Below are 12,063 nucleotides of genomic sequence, written 5' to 3' on the forward strand. Positions count from 1 at the left end.
CTTACGCCTGTGGCTTCTTCCAGCAAAGCAGGCCAAACTTCATCAAGCCTGCAGTGCCTTCTGGAGCCCAAACCTGGCCCTGCTTGGTAATGGTGGCATGTGAATAGTCACAGGAAGGCTTTGCAACGGATGGGAGGGAGGGATGAGTTCTGCTGCCACAGCTGCTCACCAGTGGTGGCTTCCTCGAAGACTGGGCAAAAGAGCCCAGTCTTACTGAATTGTCTATATAAAACTGTTAGCACTACTTGGGGAAGGGAAGGGTTTCAGTACTTGCTTTTTTAAATCCTGAGCCCTCCTTCCTAAAAGCCATGCCTCAGCCTCTCTGGAGAGAGTGTTGTGCCCATAAGCCTGGTCAGTAGTGAGGACCATGTCTGCAGACAAGCAGGGCAGAATTTACATCTCCAGCAGTCTCAGACCGGCTGAATGTTTGCCATGCTCTGCTGGTCTCCGCCAGCTCTACACTACCTACACACATACTCAGCATGCTGTCTTCCTGTCCCAAAAGTTTGGGCACTCAGTATTTCCTTGTTTATAGTGAGGAAGCAGGAAACATGGAAATGTAAAGCATATCTACAAGCTACAAACACCTCCAGCTGCCCTGCCCCTGCCCCAGGCTGGACAGATGTGATCTGGGAGCTCCAGAAGCCCTCGCAGCACCTGAGACACCCCTTCCCTACCAGAGCAGGCACACTGGCTCCGGCAGAGCAACGGCTGGCGGCCTCCCAAACCCGCTGACACATCGAGCCAGTTCAGAGCACGCACAGAGAAAGCTCCAGTCTCTGCAGACATGCCCAAAGGGTCTTGCTCAACACAGGAAGGCTGTGATGGCAAGAGGTGATGCCAGCTCTGCATCAGAGGACCACAACCTCATCTCATCCCTCAGACATGGAAAGCCCCTGGATTTATCACCCTGGCTGTATCACCCTGTTTAAGCTCTGCAAGTGGGTTGTGGCACACACCTCGCCGGCAGGACCGGACCATGCCAGAGACCTTTAGGCTCCAGTCTCAGGACAGTCTACCTGCAACATGCAATTGATGCTCCTTGTAATTTTACCAGAGCTGGTGCCATTGCAAATGCCATTCTTATCTACCTAAGTACAGATCCTCTCTTGAATTGTTAACAATGTAATGTAGCAATTTGTTACATAAGCTCATTAAGTTTTTTAATGTATCTATGTTAATAGGAACATAAATATGGAAATGTTTGTTTCAAACCTGTTTCTGAAAGCATTAGCTGGGAAACTAGTCTAAGAAAAAGCAAACATGACCCAGGAATACCCAGGGATTTATTCAAGGTTTACGTATCACTGTGATGGATAGAGCAGGAATGGGGGTGTCAGGATGCCTGGGTTATGCTCCTTGCTGATCAGCTCTGTGACCCTTCAGAAGCACACTCTCAACAGAAAATCTTTAACTGAAGATTTGCACTGTTCTTCCTGTCCTGCCACACTACAGTGACAGTCTACTTTTATTTCTATTATTTTTTCTCTTCTTGCAGGTGCACGATTAACACAAATAAAACGACTTTGGTTCTCCAAAGAAAACAGTGACATTGACTACAGCCCAAGCATCCCCAAAATGCATTAAAAAAGGTTCAGTTGTATTTAATCCGTATTATTTTTTGCATAATTTATAGTAGTAACTGCTTTTTCAGTGTATTCATCTTTGACTTAACCCCTTTAATTTGGTGGTGTAACATGGGAGTACATTCACACATCTCATGATCCTGCTTCACAAGGAACAGGCCGGTTACCGAGCTCTCAGACCAGGCTCATCTGCTCTGGTGTCTTCATGATGGCTTCACCAGGAACAGCTGTATAAGGTATATTCATTATATAGGCACATGAGATACATTTATACTGCCATTAATACATCACCACCACACTCTCAGTGCCTGCAGATGGAAGTTAACGTTAAATTACAATGCTATGAAGTTAGCTGCTCCATATTAATTCTCCATGTAAGGCTGTGCTGCCAGAAGATGCCAAGTCCAGTCTGAAGGCATCTGGGTGCCAGATGAGCAATTCCATGTCCACATTGAAGCAAATTCCCTCCGTTGGTTCAATTTTATTGTAATTTTTAAGGAGTGAATTGGCTGGGGTAGTGGTGAAGGGTGTACTATAGCAGGACAAAGCATTGTGCTACACCATGTGCTCCATCTCAGCAGAGATAAATGTGTTCTTACGCTCCTGGTGCTCATCAGGTGCATGATGCTGGAACACTGGGGCAGTGTCCAGATTCACTCATAGTGAATGTAGCTTCAGGCTGCTCTTCTGCAGGCAGCTGCACCAGTGCAGCTCACCAGTGCCAAAAGCAGAGGAACTTTCTCTTTCTTCTCTTCCTTCTCCTTTTTTTGGGCTCCCAGCAGCAGGATCCAGCTCCTGGCATCTGTTGGACCCCTCCATGCATTGCTTCTGTTGTGTGAATTTTCTGCCAGATTAGTGACTTAAAGTGGCTGGGGGAGGGCTCCCATGGAGACCAGACACGCAGCAGCTAGACCCAGCCGTCAAGCCTTCTTGCTCCACAGCAGTTTCTGCATTGCTTTTCCACGTCAGCCACCCAGGATGATAGAAAGCACTTCCCTCTCCCATTGCCTTCCTTGTCAGGTGGAGAGGGAGGCTGTTTCTAAATCTCAGCTTTTTTAACAAACCTTTCAACATGCCACAAACACTGTAAAACCCCTTGGTTAAGGAGGGTCCTTCACAAGAGATATTGTATGGTTTTTTATATATATAAGGCACATCATTAGTGGCAGACTGTCCTGACTGACAGATGCGGGTGGGTGAAGGACCAGGAATTGCTCCTGCTCTCTCTCGGCCCCTGCCAGGCTAAGAAGACCCCTTGGCTCAGCCCAGCCTGGTGTTGACTCAAGCCAAGGATTCATTGTTTGAGGCCAGAACCCGTAACAGGGAGGGAATGGGCCGATCCGAGCCCTTCTCACTATTCCCAGCTTTATAAGCTCTTTCTGACAGTGTGGCACCGGTTGGAAATACCTGACCTTAAACCCAGCCATTTCTAGACATTGTATTTGTGATCAACTTTCTTCTCGGTGTAAGTGGGTCTGGAGGCACCACTCCGGAGCCCGGAGGGTGGGAGCAGCAGCAGCACCCAGGCATGCACTCGCCTCTGCATCTCACTGCCAGGCTTTCACATGCAAATGCTGCCAAGTGCTCTGCAGCCCCCACCCCTAAAATGGCCATCTTGTGTCATTGACATCGATTGTGAAATATTTCAAGTTGTTAATTAGGCAATAATGACCAATGAGAAGGGCATTTCCTGGCTGTTAACTGGAGACTCCTGACCTCGAGGTCAGTATCAGTCACCCAGGAATTATTAAAACATGGAGGAGGAGGAGAAGAGCAGGCCAAGGAGAGCAAACCCCTCACCTTTTCAGGTGGTGAGTGCTCTCCATTGTACAACCCAGCAGGGAAGGGGCAGATACCTGTGCCTTACCTGAACCCAGGCTCAGGCTGCAGCTCCCTGTGGTGTTCTGGGCTCTGCCCCTCTCTTCCAGTTACTTTCATCCCAATTAATCTCTGTGGTCATGAAGAAATGGGACATTAAATATTCAAGGATTTATTTTTTTTTTTTAATACGGCTAAAATGTGAAGACACAATTAGCAATAAACTGGGCTCCTGCTGGGCCTGTGTGTACTAATCCCTCCCCACTTCTAAAGGGAAGATTTACACCTACTCTTCTGGTTTAAAATTGGGACCTTTCTCCCACTTAACCCTGGTGCTTGCTCTGCTCTCCCTTACAGGTGGCTGTATTTCAGTACAATGGCTTCTCAGGGTTAATTAAACTAATGTGAATTACTGTATTTCCTAAGGGGTGACCATATGAAATAATGTGTTTGTGTTTCTACAGAGAGAAGCACCTGAGTGCAAACTACCTCTGGTTAGAGGGTTGCCAGCAACGCATTAACCTCTTCAGCCTGGCCCTGGGCCAGAACTCTCGGGCCAGGTCTGAAGGACAAGTAGCAACAAAAATCAACATCCCCATGCCCTACTTATCCACCCAGAATCTGGCAAATGTACACCACTCTAAGTATACTTAGAAGCGAATGAAGAGCCAGAAAGGAGCAAAGAACCAGTCAAACTGACACGGAGTGGGAACCCCCCCTCTTTTCCTGGCAGGGAGGATGCTGTTGCTGCCTGGGTGGTGGCCCAGTCACTTGTATTGATACCGGAGTCACCAGCTCATACAACCGCAAAGGGACAGAAGTCTGACACTGCGGCTGGGGGACTCTCCCTCCCTCCTCCAAATCCTGAATATATTTCTTCAAATTTTTCTAGGTAAATCCCCTTACGATTGTACCTTGGTAAACACAGACAGTAAAAATAAAACAAATGAGAACAATTTATGAGAATATGTGCAATTGTTAAAGGCAGAGCTGCTGCATCTGTTTTGCTCACATATGGAGTTGGCCAGAAACGTTTGCCAGTTCCTGAGGACCTCCACAAGTGACCGCTCTGAGACCTCTTCTGACTAGTAGTAGTAAGTGGTCATACACAGGCTATTAAGGAGTAGATAGGGTGTTTTAAATTCACATCCTTAACCCAAAGTAGCCTTCATGGTGAAGATTAGCTTTTGGCTAAAGAAACAGTGGTAACATAATGATATAGAGGTAATTGTCAGGCTCAGACCTTTGAACGTTCAGACTTTTTGGGGAAAAAGATAAAATTACCTAAAAGCTCAGCTCAAAGTTTGCAGGTTTTTTTGGTTGACATATCCTTGGCAGATCTACAAATAGGCAAGGATTACTGCACCTTGCTAGAAGCAGGTAGAGTTGGGCAGCACAAAAACTCCTCAACAGCCTTGGTGAGAAGATGACAACCCAAGGATCTACAGCATTGCCAGCTTTGGCCTACAGCCTTAGCTGCAACTCCATGCTCCCAAACCAAGCTACCATCTTGGACAAAGGAAGAGATATGAACACAGAGAAAGTCCATTACAAAACAAGCAGCTTAGCACCGGGTACCGCAGCTGCTTCCTACCTGTGGACAATTGGACAACTCTCCCTAGAACATCTCCCACCAACCAGTAGCCAAAAATAATACTGAAAAATTAACCCACCAAGCAAACATTTTTTTTTCCATAGTATTTCCTATTCCTTTTTGCCTGAGGCATGCTCTGAACAGCCCTGTTTAATATGCACCGTATCCAAATGTTCCGTCAGATCATCTCACCTGGATGCGGGCGTGAGTCAGGGTGTTCCTCTCCTTTCCTGTCCAGCTTCATCTCCCATTCCTAGAAAAAGCAGGTAAGTCCTGTTATCCTGTCTGGTGAACCTTGATTATTTAGTGTGATTTTTCAAGCCAATTGTGATATGTTGGCCTCAGAAGTACTAGAATACAAGTGGCTTTTTCTGGAACACTTCTTGGGGATCAAAATTCACTCACCTTTTTTCCCTAGGTGATATTATTCCCTTGGGTGGATGTGTTAAACCAGCAACACCAGCAGCAGAATGAAAGGACTTGTTATAGTCTGGTGCAAGGACGTTTTCCCATTCTTCATGAGGAGCTTAAAGCCCTTGAAACTTATTAGGAATCATACAATGCAGGATTTATATGCAGCCTACATTGATGAGCTATGTTATGCTACCTTTTAAAAAAAAATCATAAAGCGATCCACACCCAGCACAAATCAGGGGAATAAAGGCTTTTAACAGACAGTTGCTGCTTGTGAATTCTTTAAAAAATATTCCATCCTGTCTCTACAAAAGGTTGGTGAGGAATTTACAAACGTCTTAATCCCCCTCTAATCCTTTAAAATGCCGAGCTGTGATCGCACATGCTGTTTTGTGATTATGTGTCTTCAAGGGCTTGTTTAGATACTTATTAAGAGATACCAACTCACTTCTGTCATAGAAAGCCAAAATTGCTTGATATGTTTTCGTTGCACTTTACATTCTTCTGAAAAGAAACATCAGACCTGCTTGGAAAGGCAAGCCATCCCCATGCTGTCTCATGCCACTGCCACAGCTTCTGGCTACAACCAGGAGTTCTTCTCCATCGAGGAGGCCACATCAAGTTTGTTGAGGATGCAAGCAAGCAAGAATGCTCCTCTCCTTGCTCTCTGCCTCAGCTTCTTCTCCTTTTCAAGTGAGGATAGCAATGGCTCATCTAATTTTTTAAAACATTTTAGGACCTACATAGAAAAAGCTCTAGAGAAAGGCACAGCATATTATTACATTGTTTGGTGGTGCCTTTAGCAAGCACTTAATGGAGTCTATGACTGTTTTAAGTTGTGTGTGATATTTCTATGTGCACAGATAACCAGGGCAGAGCCGACTCTTAACTGCTCATATGTGTTTAATTAGAGCTGCATTTTTAATCCTTTTAATTTGTATCTCTTTCTTAATAACCTCAGCTTGGCAGAGGTTGAAAAGGAGTAAGTTTCATTTGAATATTGGGTAAAACTTGGTAACAGCAGAGCAGATTGTTTAGCAAAAAGGTTACAGCATGTTCTTTAAAGACTATGGGTAACAGTTTGGCTCCATTAAACTCTATAGCTAGCTAAGCCTGGGTTTTCATCCTTTGAAAATCATTTCAGAGAAGCTTAATAAAAATACACGGAGCTCAGTATATCATCCAACCTTGCTATGGAAAGTTTAACTATATCAGTGGGGTGTTATTTGCCTGTAATCTCAAGGCAAGTAAGATCAGAGCAACATTGATTATTTTTTGCAGCACAGTTCTGAAAACTTAATGCAATCGTGTTATAAATTAATGTTTAACTTTTGCCCAAAAGGAGAAAACATCATTGCAGACTATTGCAATACCTGCAGATGAAAGGAAATATCCTCAGATGCTTTCTACATCCCCAGATCATTCCTACAGGAATGCTCCAAGCTGAGTTAGTGAAGATAGTTTCAATAATCTCCAAATCTTGAACCCAGAGCTAATAGAGAGGAATGAACCTATTTCTCAAGCACTTGCTGCTTTGTTTCAGATAAATTTGAAACTTAATTTCAGGAAAAAGACCTGTCATTAAACACAGTGTAACTTTAAAAGATGAGCAGATAAAATCAGCAAGTTTTAGTTGTAAATACTATCACGAATCTTACCCAACATAGTGGTGGACCTCAGCCCTGTCAATATCACAGGAAGACAGACCAGATTCCTCAGCCAGATGGCTTCTGGTTTAGAAGAAACAAGGCAAAGAAATCACATAAAACCACAATGACTTTCAAAGTGACATTTCAAATGTATTTTGTGGCATAATCTGTTTCTTGACAGTTTTGCTGTGCCATCAAAATCCAACGTTTTGGTGTTAAAAATGACCACACTGGAGAATTGTCTGTGCCCTTCAGACAACAACTGTTCAAACTCCATCTAGAACACACAAATAGGTATTTGCTGGTTTTGGTCTATCTGACTAACTATTAATGGAGGCCAGTTCTCAGCATGTTTAATTTTGGTGATCTCCAGACACTTTCCAGCAGATGCTAGGGATCACCACATAGTGAATAAGAGTTTATTTTTCTTTGTTATCATGCACAGGTCACTTGGAAATAGCCCATGAGCCCCAGAGGCTGCTGTAGCTGGCTGGAATGCAGCAGTGTAGATTAAAAAAAGGCCAAGTGTAAAAGCAATGGCTTAATTTGTGCTCTGGCAAATCGCAGCATCCTTATCCTCAGGACAACTATCACGCCGACAGCAGCAACACAAGCTTACAAATAACCTCATTTTTCATTTCTGAAGATGTAAGGAGATAGTCCAGGTCATAGACAATCCTCAATCCAAGTCCCTGTACTGAAGCTGCTCACCACTCCTTCACTTTTGATATGATTCAATATGAATTCTTGTTCCAGATGCAGAAGACACACTATTACTTTCAGACAGCATTCCCTCCCCTGCGAGTGCCTATGCCTATACTTAAATATAAAGGCATGTCTCTGCATGAAGCTTGTTGCAGCTGTTGCATATCTGCATTAAGTGATCTTCAACAGTCATTGTGTGAGCAGCATGTCTGCACCACTTTGATTCTCTCTGACTACTCCAATTTTGTCTCGGATTGTTGTGGCCACATAGCGCTGGGATGTTTTGAAATCAATAATCGGTGCTCTGGTCAAACTTCTTGCTCAACATTGCTTCACGTCTGTGCTGTCCTTGTTTGATGGGATATTTCATGCTGGGTATTATATGATACTTCCCAGAAGGCATCAGACTTCTCAGACAAAATTATATAGTTTTCATAATTCTTTTGTTCATCCCATCACTGTTTTTTTCATATGGACCATTTTCTGACATTGTTGAAGAACAAGGATAATCCTTGTGATCATGAAATGCCACCATCCTAGAAAAGCATGCAAAGCTTACCACACCAGCGGAGGGTTGCAATGGCTTTGTGCAGAGGGGTACAGGGCTATTGATACTTGTAGATACACTGCTTCCACTTCTACTAGGAAAAAGCTAATGTGATACTGAGAGTTCAGCTGTCAAGGAGAACCTTTTATCAGAGAGACAAATCTCAGAGGAGGGTTTTCACAATAAGACATACTGCTGCAACGTGGATAGGGGCTGCACCAATGAATATACTTTCTCAGGAGGCAGCAGGAGGTATGGCCCCATCTGATGTCCTTGCGTTGGGGTGCAAAATACTGTGTGACACAGAACTTTCAAAATTACACATTTGCATGTGCAGGGGGGCTCAGAGTTGTGTCCTGCCTTTCTAAGTACAGGTGGTGGTAGTTTGTCTGATCTTCCGGAGTGAAACAGCAAAAGATTTCATTATTCTGGTTGTTTGGCAGTGGAGAAGTCGTCTGTCTCTGGCACAGCTGCACTGATGAGTGTGACCCCAAGAGGAGTGTCCAGTGCAGAGGTAAACTGACAGCGACACGGGCTGTCCCTCCATCACACCAGCAGTTGCTCCTAAGGACCTGCCTATGTCCTTTCTGCTGTTCGCCTTTTCCACTGTACTTCCAAAATCTGTACCTTAACTATCTAACCTTGTTAGTGATACAAGTTCTCTGGATACCTACCTGCCTTGAATTCATTTTCTAGCAATATTTTTTAGACCAGCATTCAAGCCAACATTATCAACTACACCTGCGTCAGAGCACAATGGCAGCTGTTAGGAAAGAAACATGAGAGGATGACATCTACTGACTCGCCCAGCCAACAGTGCTAAAACACTGGGTTTTCTTAGGTTTGGTTGTTAGTGGGTTTTTTTTAAAGTAACTCAGTGCTGGGTGCTGGAACCTCTCAAAGACACAGCCCAGCTTCTGGTAACAACAAATTCTACAAACTTCCCAAAGTTTGACCCAGAACTGCGCTGATGGTAAGCACCTCTACCAGAGCTGCAAGTGCTCCTCATCTCCCCGAGATACACACACTCCTACTTTCCTGCTAAATCAATGCAGCTGAAGCCCATTTCCAAAGCAGACTGATAACACGTACTCAAATACAAGAGGCTCACATCAAGCATTGCTTCCAGATGCAAATGTCTGTAGTTTGAGCGAACACAAAACAACCTTCAACGATGGGAATGGAAGCTAATCACCACTGACTGTGAGAGGTATGGGCAGTCCCAGCAAAAATGCAGTCTGCTTTCAGTGGCAACGTGACTGCCATCAGGACGGCAGCTGCTGGAGAACTGCCCTTCCAGGATTGCGCTGTGCCGCCGCTTAGCAGAAGTTTGCTCAGGCCTCTAACGCCAAGAGAAGATAGAAGCAAAATTTGCCAGACTGTACCATGACAGGTTATATCACATGTGGTCAACATGACAGAACATGGTAAAAGCAGAGCAAGTGCCTCCCTAATGCCCTACTGCCTGAAATGGTCTGAAACCGTGCGACGATGCCAACAGCTTGAGTAGGATGTCAACCTGGCAAGCAAGCCAGATCATTGTGCCATCTTCTCAAAAAATCCTTCTCTGCCTTTGATATGTTAATCCTGCATAAGGCAAATTCTCCCATTAGAATATAGTCCATTCTGGTCTCTATGCAATCTGCATTATCCAGTTCAAAGTTAAATTAAAAATCCCAACCTGTGTGAATGTTGCAATCATATTATGAAATCTGTAAATCTATTTTTAATGTCTTAATGCTGCTCTAGTTGAACAAGGCAAATAGACTGGTGCATTGCATTTGCTTTCCACTTTTTTAGATTCTCATGCACTAGTTAAATATTCACTCTGCATTGTTTGCATTTCCAGTACTGCAAGACCCTAAAATAGAAGACAAGTTTTTCTTTCCCTCTTTTGTTTTTAAAATTCCAACTACGGGCAACTTGACTTGAGGATCTCTCCAAATCAGATGTGGAATACTAAACAACATTGCAAGGAGAGCTGCTGAAAATGTTTCAATGTGATACAGATGTCAGAAAATAGGATTTAAATCCCAAACATGCAGCTATTTGCAGTGGTTTTGGGGGTGACAGAACCAAATATTTTATTTAATTTCAAATTTAAGATATATTAAATGTTAATTCTATGAGTAGCTTGTTTTTAAGAAAGAAAATATTTGAACATAGCTGGAATAATTCAAGCAATGGGCCCAGCTCAACTATGCCAAATCAACAATTTTACAGAACATTACTTTGGGGAGTAGTTTGCACTTTTAATTCTGATCTGGAATGGAAACAAGTTCTGAAGCACTGGAATTTTCTGTGGAACAAAACCTTTATTTTCTGACCAACCCTCTTTGAAAAATCAGTGTATTAAACAGTCAAATAAATCCTGCTGTTTTCACTTGAGAGTCATCTTATTAAAAGACGGGCACTGTCTCTCCACTGTCTTCTCACTCTAGAGATGGTTTCCCTCTTTTTCCAGTCCGTCTCTTTATTACTATTAGTATTTCTCCACTCATAATTATGATGCATTCCCTGATATCAAGTGCATACAAACTACATACGTATGAAAACAACTGAGAAAGAAAGAAAGGACAATGGAGACAGTAGATTTCTTCTGTGATCACAGAGTCTTCAGGGCAGACACTGCAGCAAACGTCTGTTACCCAGATCGTATGCAGCAGCTGGACCCCTGTGCAATGCTGTAACATCATCTGCTTACTGTTACATGGGGAAATTAGTGCACATTTCTGTAGGTGACAGAAGGGAAAGCTTCAGCCGTGCTGTTATTATCTACAGCCATTTATTAAGCTTGAAAAATGAAGATATTTACAGCACAGGGAGTTTCAGAAACTCTGGGCAGCAGAGAAAGCGAACAAGAGCGTTCAGAGGGGAAGGAGTTCAGCTTTGGATTTGCCGAGATGTCACACGGGGCGCTGGGCCGGGCCTGGCTGGGCCTGGCCTGGCTGGGCCGGGCTGAGCAGCTTCGCGCCTTGGGCACCGCCGCAGGTCCCGGGTTCAGCCCCCGCCTGTCTCCGGGCTGGACTTCTGGTGCCACCGCATGGCCAGTGCGGCCAAGTGCAGCTCGGGTTTAGTCGCTGCCGTGTTTTGGCCCAAAGCCAAAGAGCGGGGAGGAATTAAAAAAAAAAAAAAAAAATTAAAAAAAAAAATCTTAAGGAATAGATGCAGTTTAGCGACCCAGCCTACTGCAGTTTCAGCTCAGCAGCTCGTCCTTCAGTTGGACGTCGATGCATTTACAGCACCAGATCCCCCGCCCGGGGATGCCACGGACGCGCCTCGCCCGCTCGCTGCTCTGGAGGCTGCGTTCGCCAGAAGCACGCCCTCGTATGCATTTACAGGCACTTGTTCTCAGGTAGCTGGTGCGGGTGACACTAAATCTTCACCCGTTGAGCCAAATTCCAGCTCTTTCCTGCGGTTTTTAAGCACGGGAGCGCTCGCATGGTTCTGCCTATCGACCTTGCCCTGCGCAGCTGGCGGCAGCCGCTGCAGCCAGTCCGACGGGTATGTTTGAGACTGTTTAATGATTCCTTAAAGAATGGAAACATGCAAACCAAATGAGCTATGAGTAGCTTAAATCTCAATAGGGAAGTAAATGGCTACAGCTTAAGAGATCCAACCAGCCCAGCATGCCCGCTGCTGACCACAATTCAAATGCAAGCAGATTCTGTTTCACTGAATTAAACAAGAGTGCTTGTTCAAATATTAGGAAAGCCAAGAAAAAACGTTCTTGGAGAAACAAGTCCTGCT

This window comes from Strix uralensis, chromosome 18, assembly GCF_047716275.1.
Source record: "Strix uralensis isolate ZFMK-TIS-50842 chromosome 18, bStrUra1, whole genome shotgun sequence".
Classification (NCBI taxonomy): Eukaryota; Metazoa; Chordata; class Aves; order Strigiformes; family Strigidae; genus Strix; species Strix uralensis.